Genomic DNA, 15331 nt, shown 5'->3' with positions numbered 1-15331 from the left:
ATCTCCCAGTGGCCACCTATTTTAATTCCACTTCCCATTCCCATTCTGACATGTCAATCCATGGCCTCCTCTACTGTCAAGATGAGGCCACACTCATGTTGGAGGAGCAACACCTTATGTTCTGGCTGGGTAGCCTCCAACCTGATGGCATGAACGTCAATTTCTCAAACTTCTGATAATGCCCGCACTCCTCTCTTTCACCATTCCCATTCCCTTTTTCCTGTCTCACTTTATCTCCTTACTTGCCCATCACCTCCCTCAGGTGCTCCTTCCCCTTTTCTTTCTTCTATGGCCTTCTGTTCTCTCCTATCAGATTTCCCCTTCTCCAGCCCTGTATCTCTTTTACCAATCAACTTCCCAGCTCTTTACTTCAGCCTCCTCCTGCCCAGTTTCACCTAGCAACATGTGTTTCTTCCTCCCCTCCACCCACCTTCTGACCTGCTCATCTTTTTTCTTCGCCAGTCCTAATGAAGGCTTGGCCTGAACCATCGACTCTACTCTTTTCTATAGATGCTGCCTGGCCTGCTCAGTTCCTCCAGCATTTTGTGTGTGTTGCTTGAATTTCCAGCATCTGCAGATTTTCTCTTGTTTATTTATATTATCATTGTTATTCTGACATATTTGCATAGATGGATTTCTGAACGTCAGAGAAACATAGATTTGCAGTTGATTTGGACTGAGTTCTACAAAATGCCAAAGAGATTAGATCATGTTTCTTTGACAATTCCTTCTATAACTTCATCTGGACTCTTGTAATCTCCAGATTTACTCATTCCAGCACTGGCAGCTGCGTCTTCTGCTGATAAGGCTGTGAACTCTGGTATTATTACTCAAAACTTCTTTGTCAACAATCTTAAAGCCTATCTCTTTGACCAAGTATTTGACCAGTCGTGTGGTGAAAAAGGCACAATAGTGCCTCTTTCACCTCAGACGGTTGAGGAAGTTTGGTATGGGCCTCCAGATCATAATAACTTTCTACAAGGGCACAATTGAGAGCAACCTGACTGGCTGCATCACTATCTGGTATGGGAATTGTATCCCCTTAATCGCAGGACTCTGCAGAGAGTGGTGCGGACAGCCCAGCGCATCTGCAGTTGTGAACTTCCCATGATTCAGGACGTTTACAAGGACAGGTATGTAAAAAGGGCCCATAGGATCATTATGGACCCGAGTCACCCCAGCCACAATCTATTCCAGCTGCTTCCATCCAGGAAACAGTACCACAGCACAAAAGCCAGGACCAACAGGCTCTGGGACAGCTTCTTCCACCAGGCCATCAGACTGATGAACTCACGCTGATCTGAGTGTACTTTATGTTACATTGACTGTTCTATTTATTATAAACTATTATGATTACATACTGCACATTTAGATGGAGACATAAAGTAAGGATTTTTACTCCTCGTGTATATGAAGGATGTAAGAAATAAAGTCAATTCAATTCATCTGATATAATCCCTATTTTGGGGGCTCTGTGCCCCTTTTTATTCCATCATTTTTGTTCCAAATAAGTGCTTCAGAAGATTTTCACTAAAACTAATGCAACAGTGATGTGTCAGGTTGTGCATTTGCCAGACAGCTGCAGTGAGCTGGAGAATATCCTGACGTCAGGTGCTGTGCATGTGATTTTCCATGTCCTCCCCGTGATCATGTTGGTTTCCCCCAAGATGCTCTGCTATCCTTCCACATCCCAAAGTAGATTAATTGATTAAATTACACCTAGTGTAGTTGGGTATAAGGAAAATCAAGGAAGATTTGATGGGCATGCAGAAGACAATACATGGGATAGTTGGGTTGATAGCTTTGCTCTGACAACACAATCATAGACTCAGCATTGTCTCCTATGGTGTAAGGAGATTTGCTGTATAGATGGTGGTGGTTGTCATTCTTGTTGCTGTTTCAGCTATATGGTAAAGAAGGACCAGAGGTCAGATGCACTGTCAGAATTAGATTTGATGAAAATAATTAATTTTCTGAGAGTGTAATGGGCTGTGTTAAGTGTACTGAATTACTTCAAGTTACTCTGGAAATCTGTTTCTGTTTGAAGCCACGATAATGTACCTGGTTATTGCTCAGGGCTAAGGTGGTTTCCTGTTTATATTTTGTTTCCTGGTAGAGAGAAACTCTAAGAATCTTCCTCCAACCCCATCAATTGGCCTAAAGGTTTATCTTTTTTCCCTCATATACCGTCTGGGTAGTCTCCAGCCCCTTGGCATGAACATTGAATTCTCCAACTTCCGGTAATTCCCTCCCTCACTCTTCCCCTATCCCATTTTCACTCTGCCTCCTCCTCCAGCTGCCTATCACCTCTCTCATGATTCTGCCTTCTTCTACTACCCATAGTGCTTTCCCCTTACATTCCTTCTTCACCTTTCCTGCCTATCCCCTCCCTGCTTCCCCCCCCCCCCCCACTCCTTGATCTTTTTTCACCTGGCACCTACCAGCCTTCTCCTTCCCACCCCTCCTCCCCTCTTCTTTATAGGGCCCCTGCCCCCTCCCTCTTCAGTCCTGACAAAGAGTCTCGGCCCGAAACGTTGACTGTTCGTTTCCACGGATGCTGCCTGACCTTCTGAGTTCCTCCAGCTTGTTGTATGTGTTGCTTTGACCACAGCATCTGCAGTGCACTTCATCTTTTTTCCCTTTCCCAAGTAATTTCATGACTTAAGGTAGGACACAGAGTTGCCATGTTATGTTGCATAATGCAGCAAATCTTTTCCTTTCTAACATTTTCCATATGCAAGTGCATCATTTTACAGTTCTGTGGCAGAATTATGAAGACATTTAGAGGTTCTTTTCTCAATTAAATATTGTATATTTGATTTCCTCCTGAGAGAAATAAATTGTACCGCCACCCAATGGCAAGATCGAGATACTACATTTTCACTGTGTTTAGGTGGTTCGTTTTTCATGAAAGTGTTTAAAAGGAAAGTTTATTACAGTCAATCATGTTTGGTTTCTCCCCATACAAAAATTCAAATTGCTATTGGGTTCTACCTGATTGTTATTTTTTAAACAATTTGTTTAGATAATGTAACCATATTTGACAAAGTAGCATTGGGATAAGGAAAAGTGAAGATAAAGCAGAGGAAGTTCAGTGGAAAATAAATGAAAAGGAGAAAAGAAAATAGCACTCAAAAACAGGAATAGTAATAAAAGTAATGATTTGAATTTAAGAAAAAAACATTTTTGTCTGTTAAAGTTAATTTCAAACCATAAAGGTCACCTTTAATATTAACTTCATATCAATATTAGTAAAAACTTTTATTTTGGTGTGAGTTCTTTAACAAATTGGCACTAGAAGTAAATATTGGACTAGTGAATATTTTTTGGTCATGCTAATTGGGATAACGTCAGGATACAATGAGAATTACTGTGTCAAGAAGAGCTGCTTCAATAGATTTGAACCTGGTGATTACTAAATAGTCAAAAATCAGACATTTCTTTTACTGAAGTCCCCTTAACAATTGTTGGCATGAGTGCTTGCTGTAGATTTGCTTTGGGGTTTCTGCTTTATCTGCAAGACATGTAGGAACCAACAGCACTAAAATAACACATGCCAATGTAAAACGTAGCATCAGTTTTAATAGGGAAGTTGACAATTTTCCGTAGACATATGCAAAATGCAAATCTTCTTGCAAATGATAGCATTTCCTCTGCAGACAAATTTAAACATGCTGTGTTGAAGAGGGAAGTGCAGAGGAAGGATAAGACTGTTAGAAGCTTCCCTTTTGGTGTCATGCAAAGGTTTAACACCAGTCCCAACTGATAGCATTTCTTTATGCAAAGAAAAGAGTGGCAAGAAGTTGTAGAACTCTCCCTGTGTATCTTGAAAATGTAAATAAAGAATTTTGCCAGGCCAACTAAATTTCAAATTATTAACTGAATCTAAATTCCACAGCTGTTATGACACCATTTGAACTGAACTTACTGAAGTACAATTCCAGTAATTTAACCATTGTGCTACTGCTGTACTATAGTTGGAGAAGTTGGAGCAGTTATTGTTTGAAGAGATTTGAACTTAATAAAACAAATGGCTCAAGAATAGAAAATAAAAGTAGTACATTTCTCTGCTCCTGTATCTTATAGTCTTATAGAGGTCGATAGATTCTTGATTGGTCAGGACATGAATGTGTAAAGGGGGAAGGCAGGAGATTGGGGCTGAGAGGAAAAATCGATCAGCCATGATGAAATGGTGGAGCAGACTCAATGGACCAAATGGTCTAATTCTACTCCCATATCTTATGGTCTTATGGTTTTAAGCATATAAGAGACAACAAATAAAAAGAACAACCTTGTTTAAATGATCATTATATCGAGGTCTGGTGTTGAAAAGTCAGTATGATCAAAGCTTAAGGATTAAAAATAATCTTGCGCTATTTAGACTGTGTTAAGCATTTAAAAGTTGCTGGAAGAAAATTAAGAAATCTACATTCAGATTAGTGGGATAAGAAGAAACAACAAATTCATTGTTTTGAAACTTACAATTGATAATTTATTGAGTAGGATACAAAATAAATTGAGAAAAAAAGAGCTAAGATTTGTTCTCTAGCTTATCTTAAAAGGCTTACAAGATCCTTCAAGAGAGCAGTTATAATGCACCTGCATTTATTGTCAGGTATCCTCAAGCACTGTGATATTGCTTGATTTGACAAATGCTCTGGGAAGCTTGAGTTGAGTTCCAAATGTTCAATACTGTTGTTCATAATCAGCAGATTAACATACCTAAACAGGCAACCACCTTTCCTTATATGAGATTCCATGTTGCAGCTTCACTTGTTTGTGTAAAATCTGGACATTGACATGCTTGTGTCAGGTTTCTGACATGCCATCAGATTTGATAGTTTAACTCCTTCCCTACCCCACCCTTTCCAAAATACACAGTTATATTCTTCTCCGCATGTGTGCAGTCCCCAAGGAGGACACACAAGCTACAATCAGGAAGAAGCAATTTAATTTTCTGGCAGTCTCTGGCTGCCACTTGAAGGAGGCACAGAAAAATTAAGTGGAAACAATTGCTGGAAATTGGACAAACCAAACCCACCCTGGAATTCTGAATCTTCTTGAAATTTTAACATTGTGGCTTCAAGTTATGAGGAATCTCAAGTACAAAATGTGAAGTTCTGAAAATCTGAGGAAGTACTTGGCCAAAATCTGTTTCCGATACACCAGGTGTTAGGGAGACCTCACTTGGAGTTCTGTGTGCAGTTCAGGTCATCATGCCATTGGTAGGATGTGATTAGATTATATTAAGCTTCCAACAATACACTTGGTTTGGACCCTGGGTATTTATCTACCTTTATGCACTTCAAGGCCACTTGTTGCACGGAGCGACTGAGGAGAACCCAAGTGCAGGACACAGGCTGGAGATGGAGTTGGGATGCTTGCGCAGATTTGAACGTTGAACAGCAAACAGGGGGAATCTTGACGTGGAGCTCTGATATGGAGTCTTGACACGGAGATGGGGTTTTCAGGGAATATCTTGAAACTGGAGCGGAAGCTAGAACTAACAGTTCTAAGTGGTCGGGAAACTAAGTTATCACATGGGAATAGACCAACGAACTGGCAACCAGTGGTTATGATGCCATGGTTCTTATACTGCAGTTCTTGATGGAGATCAGGTGTGCTGTCATCAAGCGAATTAGCAGTAAATGGGAAATTAACGATTGGAATCAAGGCATAATCGAAGAAGATTAGGGGAAAACTAGGGGAGTGACAATTGGGACCATGACAGTACCCTCCCCCCCAACGGGAACCTCCAGGCAACCCACCAGGCTTGTCCGGATGGTCCCGATGGAAATCACGTATGAGGAGCAGGGAATCCAGGAGCATTCCTCTGGGCCGTATTCTTCCCAGTCGACCAGGTATTGAAGGCCCCTGCCTCAGTGCTGAACATCCAGTAATCACCAGACGGTGTACGCCGAGTGGTTGTCAATGATCTGGGCGAGTGGAGGGGGTTTGGCCGGAGGGCACAAAGGGCTGACAGATACCGGTTTCAATTGGGAAATGTGGAATGTAGGATGGATGTGCATAGATCTAGGCAGTTTGAGTCAGACTGCCGTGGGGTTGATAATGCTCTCAATCTTGAAAGGTCCCAGGAAGGGAGGGGCAAGTTTCTTTGGCTCGTTCTTGAGGGGGATGTCTTTGGAAGAGAGCCAAACCTTTTGCCCAGGTCGATAATCAGGTGCAGGAAACCGATGGCGACTGGCGACCAGTTGTGGTCGGCTGAGTGGAGCAGGGCTGCGCGTGTCTTCCCAGATCTTGTGGCACCGGCAGAGATGAGCCTGAACAGAAGGCACAGCAATGTCCTCTTCGTGAGTGGAGAACAGAGGGAATTGATAACCGAGGGAGCATTCAAAGGGGAACATTCCGGTGGCAGTGCTGACTAGGAAGTTGTGGGTGTACTCTAACCAAGCAAGATGGGTGCTCCAGGCAGATGGGTTGTTGGCCATTATGTGGCGCAGTGCTGCTTCCAAATCCTGGTTAGCCCATTCTGTTTGACTGTTCATCTGCAGATGAAAGCTGGATGACAGACTTACTGAGGCACCAAGGGCTTGACAAAAAGATCTCCAGACTTGAGAAATGAATTGGTGACCCCAGTCAGAAATAATATTCTAGGAGCAGGAGAAGGAGAGAGGCTAGGGCTGGGAGAAGAAGGTAAAGCATGCTGTGGGGTGACTCAGGTATACAAAGGTATACCTTTGTATAGGATGACCAGTCCTCTCCTTCTGATGTTCTCGGAGTCAGTTATCCAGCCTGGTGGCTAGGGAGATCAATGAATCCAGGCTGTTAGTGTCATCCCTTGCCGCCAACTCGTCCTTTACCATATCACAGAGGCCTTGCTGAAATATCGCCTGGAGTGCCTCATCATTCCATCCCGAGTCGACCACTAGCATCCGGAACTCCACGGAGTATTCAGCAACACTGAGTCCTGATGGAGGGTGAGTAGACGCTTAGCAGCATCTTTACCACAGACAGGATGGTCAAAAATCTTCCTTATTTCTGAGATGAAGGTGGGGAATGAAAAGCAGGTCTCTGGCTGATTATCCCAAATCGTGGTGGCCCGCACTAAGGCACTTCCTCGCAACAACCCCATGATGTAAGCTATCTTTGATCTGTCTGTGGCGTTTGTAGATGACTGCTGCTCGAACACCAAGGAGCAATGTGGCAGGAAGGCCCGGCCCTTGCCCAGATCCCCAGTGTAGGGTTCTGGTTCAGGTACGTGCAGTTCTCTGAGTGGTCGTGTTGTCAACACATAGGGCGTTGCCACTTACAGGGTGTCTGGGCTGGTCAAACAGAGTTCCCGGAATGGACGGGGTAAGATGAGCGGATACTCGGTTGACCTGCTCACTGACCTTTTTCACTGACAGGGAACAAAGGTTCTCCATGACATCCCAGAGCAGCTGATCGTGCAGGCCCAGTAGGGAGCCCTGGCTGGCAAGGGCTTGTTGCAGAGGATTCATGTCCGCCGGGTTCATTATGATCCAGTTCGTCTGTTGCACGGAGCGACTGAGGAGAACCCAAGTGCAGGTCACATGCCAGAGATGGAGTTGGGATGCTTGCGCAGATGTGAACGTTGAACAGCAAACAGGAGGAATCTTGACATGGAGCTCTGATATGGAGTCTTGACACGGAGATGGGGTTTTCAGGGAATATCTTGAAACTGGAGCTGAACCTAGAACTAACGGTTCTAAGCGGTCAGGAGACAAAGTTATCACACAGGAATAGACCAACGAACTGGCAACCAGTGGTTGTGATGCCAGGGTTCTTATACTGCAGTTCTTGATGGAGACCAGGTGTGCTATCATCAAGCGAATACCAGTAAATGGGAAATTAATGATTGGAATCAAGGAATAATCGAAGGAGATTAGGGGCAAGCTGGGGGATTGACAGTCGGGACCATAATGCTACTAGCATCTTCTTGCATCATGGCAATATGTTTCAGGTCATCATTCTCTTCCCTGAACTCACAAGCTTCCATGGCCTTCTTTACAATAAATAGACATGAGAAGTATTCATATTGGATCTTGCCCATCTCCTGTGGCTCCACACAGCCATGGAAGTTAGTTCTTTCTTTGAGCTAACAAGTTCTCATAAGGACATTTGAGAAACTTCTTCCTTTCTTCAGTCTTTACTCTTAACATTGACATTATCAGACTCAGGTATATTGTCACTGATGTATACTATATGTCATGAAATTAATTGTTTTGCAGCAGCAATACAGTGCATTTACATAAAGCTAATATGAATGTCAAAATAAGTAGTGCAAAAAGGGAATAACAGTAAGGATCAACATTAAAATTCTACAAGGCATCCTGCAGTTGCTGAATATTTCTGTAATTTTACTGCACATCTGCTCTTCTATCTTCCTCCTTACACTTTTCTTGCCAGTAATAGACAGCTTCCTCTTTGCTTCTTACCACTAACTAATTGGATTCAGCCTTTGACCTCGCAAGAACTTCCTTTCTCTTCAGCACCATAATAATTAATGGACTGCCACCCCAGTTCTATTTCCTTGCCAGTCTTTCCTGAAGAACTGGTGTGCAGTTATATTCATCGTGTAATCCTGTATTTTTGTGCTATTTCATACTATCAAGCAATTATTTCGTAATCAGAATCAGGTTCATTATCACTTCTTTATAAGACGTGAAATTTGTTGTTTTGCAATAGCATTACGGTGCAAATAAATAAAATTGCTATAAATTACAAAATATATAAATCATGCAAAAGAAAGTAATAATGAAGTAATGTTTGTTCATGGTCTGATCCGTGTACTTTATCAAACATGTGTTACATATTTAACAAATGCATTCTAAGCCTGGCTTTGTCTTCCTCATCGACTCCAAAATGTTCTGCACCCATGCTGCAATACCCTTTATTGTTCTACTAGGGAGGCAACAGAGCACATGAGGCAAAGCTTTTCTCATTTCTGTGTTGGACCCATGCTACCAAATACTAGACTACATTCCTCAAGGTCTTGCCCACCAGTCTGTAAGGCCAATTTTGGTTTGAGAAAAGCACTTGGAAGGAAGATCATTGTATGTTCTCTTCTTACCCATTTGGATGACCATTCATTTAATGTCCTGAATGCTGTGGTGGGGTGACCGCTTCCTGAAAAGAAGATTTCAGGAAGCTTGGCTTTCCTATTGCTCCACGGTAACTTCAGCTGTCCTTCAAGCTCAGAAATTCTGCATTTGAAATTAAACAACTGAAGACATTTTTTAAGCACCTCATCTCTAGATCGTATTAAGAATCATGAAATTCCTGGAAATTGCAAGTAGGTCTCAACTTCATGTATAATAATAACAAAAATCATTAATTTATTCCCTTTTTGTCTGTTTTTATCAACTGATTGTATTAATTATTATTTTGGAATGTAATTTAATTGAAAGGAATGGCAGATTACCTAAAAGTTCAATAGATGAAATGTAAGCTTCCCAGTTTAAGTTAAAAGTTTAAGTTAGGGACCTCGCTTTTCCTCCTACACCAGGTTCCAATACCGTCTGAATCCAATTTGGAATCTTCATTCTCTGATTTCATATTTCCCATGCCAGCAAGCCCTTTATATGCATATACATTATTTTAGTCTCATTCATAGCACCTAAGTATTGATTCAGCCCTTGATGGCAGTAATTGCTATTTATAGTAAAAGCTTGGTTATCCAGAACATAGACTTGAAAGCTGCCAGTTTGTGGCATATAATAGTTAGACAGGGAGTCAACTTAACTGCCCTGACAATGCAGTCCTTCCTTCAGCCCAGCTTCTCCTTTGACATTAGCCCAATGTTAACCCGGGTGTTCCCTCAGAACTGCCCCAGGCACTGCCCCAGTGTTGCCCCTGACATTTCCTCAGCTGATTACTGAAGTGTATTTGATTCTACAGTACATGATAATCTTTTACTGAATTCAGTTTTGAGTTCTAATTTTGCACTTAATTTAGTACCATTGGCAGGTATTTTGTTTACCATTAAGAAAAACAAAGAGAAATTACCAGTGAGGTTTGAAGTTAATACAAAATCAAATTAAATTAAATGAATAGAATATCAGAAACAGATTATTTAGTACTCACCAACACACACACTGAACGATTTGCCAAGATTTACATATTCAATTGTAGTTCGTGATCTGTACTTCCCCACGTGATATCTTTTAAGCATAAAGGCATCATACAATGTTTCAGAGGATAGCGTGATAATATGCTATTTCATGGAAACGGCAACATCAGGTTCCACACGTACATTCACACCACCCAAATTTACCTCATGACCTTAGCTTTTAACCATTCCACAAGTTCCTTCCTTAACCATCAACTTTTGAGGCTAGAGCAGATTGTTTCCAACCTTCATATTGTATGACATTATCTTCCAACCACATATGCAGAACACTTACAAAAAAAATTGCTCAACTTATTCATTGCTGAAATTCTCACCAGTGAATTTGCGCCACTTTGCCTAATGAATTAACCAGTGGTCACCACTTCATGCTTTACTCACCGTAAATTTAAGGTCATCCAAAGTTTTGATATCCTGTTATAAATTCCTTCATGGTCTCAGGTTTTCCATCTCAGTAATACTCCAGTCCTCCTCCTCTACCAGGCTCACCATCATCCCTGATTTTAATCATTCACTCATTGGTGGTTACGCCTTCAACTGCCAAGTTTCAAAGCTCTAGAATTCCCTTCCCAAATTTCTTTCCTCCGAGATGCACCTTAAAACTAGCCTAAGGCTAATTGCTTATCTTAATGTGTTTTGGTGTTGAACTTTGTTTGATAATGTTCCTGTAATTAGTGTTAGCAAGCTTTAATATATTAAAGACAATGTTGTATCTTTGAAAGTAATAACATTGAAACATATGAATATATTAAGTTTTCCATATATGGTGAAAATGATATTTATAAATGTATGTATAAAAGAGTGTAAATGACTAATCCCAAAGCAAATACAAAACAAAAGAAAATCAAGATTTTTTCAAAACTAATATGGTGTGTTTTGATACAATTCATAAGTTTTAAATCCCCAAATAGTTCACAGTTGTCACTGAGAATTCATTGTAAAGGATACATGTGTTTTACCTTACTAATGTCTAAGTGATCTGAAATTCCTTTGGCTCATCTACAGTACTAAATTTGAGTCCCACACTGGTTTCCCATTTATAAGAAACAAAAAGATTGTGTGTCTTTAAAATCAAGTGCTTAAAAAGATTTAGCCCAAATTCTTTTCTCTTGCACTAAAATACACACTTTAATATAGGTAAGGATTCTTTGGACATTTTCAACTTGTACTGCCATCTTCAGAGATTATACACTTCAACCTCTCTTTATTCCTGTCTCTTTGATACTGTACTGTTTAGTTATTATTAACTGATATTGATTCTTATTCTTACCAAAATACACTAACTTTGTTCAGAAATATTATTATGTGCTGCTCTATGAAACTGATTATTAAATTCCACATACACATCCACCCCCTCTATTTCATTACCAAAGAATCCCAAGTTTTGTTATTTTTGTTTTATATAGTGATTTTTGATCATATCATCAAGAAAATTAAATGGAACCAGCTATTGTGAGTTGAAGGGTTGATGAATGATCAGGAAAAAAGTTGCCACAGGACACCATTATAATTTTCTACTCAAATTCCATTCAATGATGGATTGAACAGTTTTGTTTTATTCTGCAGCAGAATGAATTAATTTATTTCAGAAAACATCTGGACATATGCACTATGAAGTATCTCAAATTTTCTTATTTTCAAGTACTTGGAACTATTAATAATGAAGTTTATTTTTAAAACTGTCAGATTTGCAGAGGTCATCAAGCTCATTATTCCTTTTGTTTTGACCTATTCAATCATTCATCTATTTATTTATATATTTAGAGTAATTTCATGACTGTGCAGTACTACTGACACAAAACAAATTTCATATCATCTATGACAATGAAAGACGATGATAATAAACCTGGTTCTGATTCTGAAGCTATACTTTTTTACAATTCACCTACTTTTCCTTTGCCTGCACATTTATTTTAAATTTACGCTTCCAATAAGTGGAAGCAGAAATAATTTTTGGGCTGAATTATAAGAACAGAAAATAATTACAAGTGGGACAAACTGGATGAAGCTGTACTCTAGGAAATTCTGAGCCAAATTCTAAAATATTGTTCTAATCAGGTTAAGCACTGCAAACTTGATTTCCAGAAAAAGTACATTTGGTATTTGTTATCAATTCTAAACTTAATTATTTTACAAGGTACGCCACAAAACTGTTTTAAGTTTGAATGCTAGTTTTTATGTGTACCTCATGGATTTTCATTTCTACATGCATGTTTTGAGCTGAGGTTTTCCTGTATAATGGTGGTCAGATATAATTGTTACTATTTTTGCAAGAGTGCTGTCAAAAATGAATTCCGTTAAACCTGAATGATAAAACAATTGTCTATTGCTGCAAAGGAACATGATTGCAATATATTTGAAGACATTTTTCAAAGAAACAAAAACAGAAAGTTGTACAACCTTAAAGCTTGTCAAACTTCAGATTGGAAATCCAGTCTTTGCTTCTGCTGCTGCTTAGAAATTGGAGCTAGCTCATGAGTTTTAACAGGTTGACAAATATCCAGCTTGAAAACTGTGTTTCACTTCTGAATTTTATGACATTCTTGGCAAATACAAAGTTCAAAAGGAAGTGGATCATCGTCTCATTTGCACTGTAGCCACCTCGAGGTGGCTCTTCTGATCATCAGCCAAGCAAATTCTTCATGTTTAGCTGGGAGTTCTAGTGAGGATGCCTTCTGCCGAATGATTTTATCAGTTGGCGAAATGTAACCTTCCAACAGAATCCCTTGTCTCATTTTTCTGCAGAGCTTTGAGAACATTCCTTGCTGACTGCTGCCTGATGGACTTGTTTCTGCAGAAATGTTTCTAATGAGGGATAATGGTAGTACACATTCCAGCTGAATGGAATTTTCCACAGCAAGAAGGAGTAGGGCATGGCTCACACCTGTGCCATGTATAGTGAAACTGGGATCACCTTGCATCTTATGTCCAGATTCTTTCCCACAATCAGTAGGAAGAGCCATTCCCTCAAGCCTAGCTTCTGTTTCATCTTAACTATTCACTCCAGCCAGTTCTTGTTTGCGTGCTTTGTCTCGGGGCCATATTCCCAACACCTTCATGAAAATTCAGTGAAGAGGCAAAAGGATTGGTTGTCCCATTCTCTACAAACATGTCCTGACTTTTGGCCTTGAAGGCCAGTTCAAACTGATCGCACATATTCATCAATCTCTCAACAGATGTGATTCTGGGCAGAAGATAATGACAACATCAATGTAGAATACTGATTTCCCCTGAGTGCCTCTTCTGCTGTCTGTGTGCACTTCCTGATGGATTTAGCAAAAATTCAATTCAACACAACACTCAAAAAGAGAGGAGAGAGGATAGTCTTGACAACAAATTTGATAGGAAAGATTTCAATTTCTCACCGTTAATTTGGACCATACTACTGATGATTCTATAGAAGTATCATTGATCATCATCCAAAAGTCCATTTTAGAATCATACCCATCCTGTACACGTGCTAAATTCTATTAAACTTGCTCTTCTGGTCTGAGCAGACTAGGCAATCATCTGTTTCACTGTCTACATGTGGGCAATCACACTCATGAGCAGTGCAAAGCTATCAAGAGGTTTTTCTGCCTGCTACAGTGCAGGTCTGATCCTGGTGAAGCACGTGCCTCAGAACAGGATTGATTTGACTGGTATTATATCTTGTAAGGCTCATTTAATGATATGACTGGTATTCAATTTCTGAATCCTGTCTGACAATTTAGATTTTGTTGAAGAAGTGTCAATTAATTTAACTGTACATTTGGATTTATCTAAAAAGCATTTAATGAACATCCATCCATATCATGTCAAATTGGGTGTGCCTAATGTTACATAGATTCAGAAAAAAAATTGGGTTGGGAGATGAAGGAGTCAGAAAAACTGAAAGCAAAATATATTGTTAGGATTGAAAAGGGAAGGAATGAGTTTACAGAGAATGGTGTGAAAATAAAATAAAAGATCCAGTTAGGCAGTTCTGTGGGAGAAAATGCCTTGATAATGAGAGAGATCAGAGGAGAATGGCCAGACAGATTCAAGCTGACAGGAAGGTGACAGTAACTCAAAGAATCATGTGTTACAACAGTGGTGTGCAGAAGGGCATCTCTGAATGCAGAATACATCGAACCTTTAAGTGGATGGACTACAGCAGCTGAAGACCACAAGCATACATCAGTGGTCAATTTATTAGGTAAAGGAGGAACCTAATAAAGTAGCTACTGACTGTATATTAAGAACACAGGAATATCAAGTGACTAAAGAGCAGTAAGTGCATGGAGCCAGGGAACATAGGTGAAATCTTAAACGAATGCTTCTCATCTGTTTTCACGAAGGACGACATTGTGGTGGAGAATTTAGCAAGGAACACAGTGCAAATCTAATGCAAATTACCAACATCTTATTAGATTTTAAAAGGAGGGTAAGTTGCCAGGACCTGTTTGATGTATCCCAAGTTACAATGCAAGGTTCGGCCAAATATTGCTGGGACTCTGACTCAGTCTTTTAAATTTTTTCTAACTGTGGGTAAAGTACCAGCTGGAAGAAGCAGGGTCAGTCAGATTTGTGAGTCTAATGTCCGTAGCAGAGCAGTTATTAGAAAAGATCGTGGAACCGGATTTTATGACAATCAAATACATTGAGAATAGTTTTATTAGGCAGATCCTGTCTGATCAGCTGAATTAATTTTTGATGAAGTAACAAAGTGTATTAATGACACCTAGGCACAAGGTTTATTGATTCCAGCATCTATAGTCCCTTGTGTCCATATTGATGATGTATTATACAAGGCTTTTGCAAGGCCTTTGACAATGGGAGACTGGTACAAAAGGTTGAAGCCCATGGTATCCAGCCAAGTTGGCAAATCGGATCTAAAATTTGCTTGGTATACAAGGCAGGTAGTGGACTGTTGGAAGCATATGACAGTGCTTGTTACATCATTAGTAAGTTTGCAGATGACATGAACATTCTAAATACAAGAGGTTCTCCGGATGCTGGAAATCCAGAGCAACACACACAAAATGCTGGAGGAACTCAGCAAATCAGGAAGCTTCTATGCAAATGAATAAACAGTCAATGTCAATGGGCAGAGACCATTCTCCAGGGGAAGCACACCAGAATAAAAAGGTGGGAGGAGGGGAAGGATGATGAGCTGGAAGATGATTGGTGAAGTCAGGTGGGTGGGAAGGGTAAAGGATTAGAGAAGAAGCAATCTGATATGAGAGGAGAGTGGACCATGAG

General features: G+C 40.1%; 1 protein-coding gene across 1 annotated transcript in view; it reads right to left on the bottom strand.

Annotated features, from left to right (window-relative positions):
• Positions 1 to 12601, bottom strand: part of fer (fer (fps/fes related) tyrosine kinase) — a 156440-nt gene extending 143839 nt beyond the window's left edge. Inside the window, exon 1 of the mRNA XM_073068125.1 lies at positions 12509 to 12601. The gene's annotated coding sequence lies outside the window, so the exon portion shown is untranslated. The remainder of the gene's footprint in view (positions 1 to 12508) is intronic.
• Between the last annotated feature and the right edge of the window lie 2730 nt (positions 12602 to 15331).

The sequence above is a fragment of the Hemitrygon akajei genome, chromosome 2 (assembly GCF_048418815.1).
Source record: "Hemitrygon akajei chromosome 2, sHemAka1.3, whole genome shotgun sequence".
Lineage (NCBI taxonomy): Eukaryota > Metazoa > Chordata > Chondrichthyes > Myliobatiformes > Dasyatidae > Hemitrygon > Hemitrygon akajei.
This window is presented reverse-complemented; position numbering and strand designations above follow the sequence as displayed.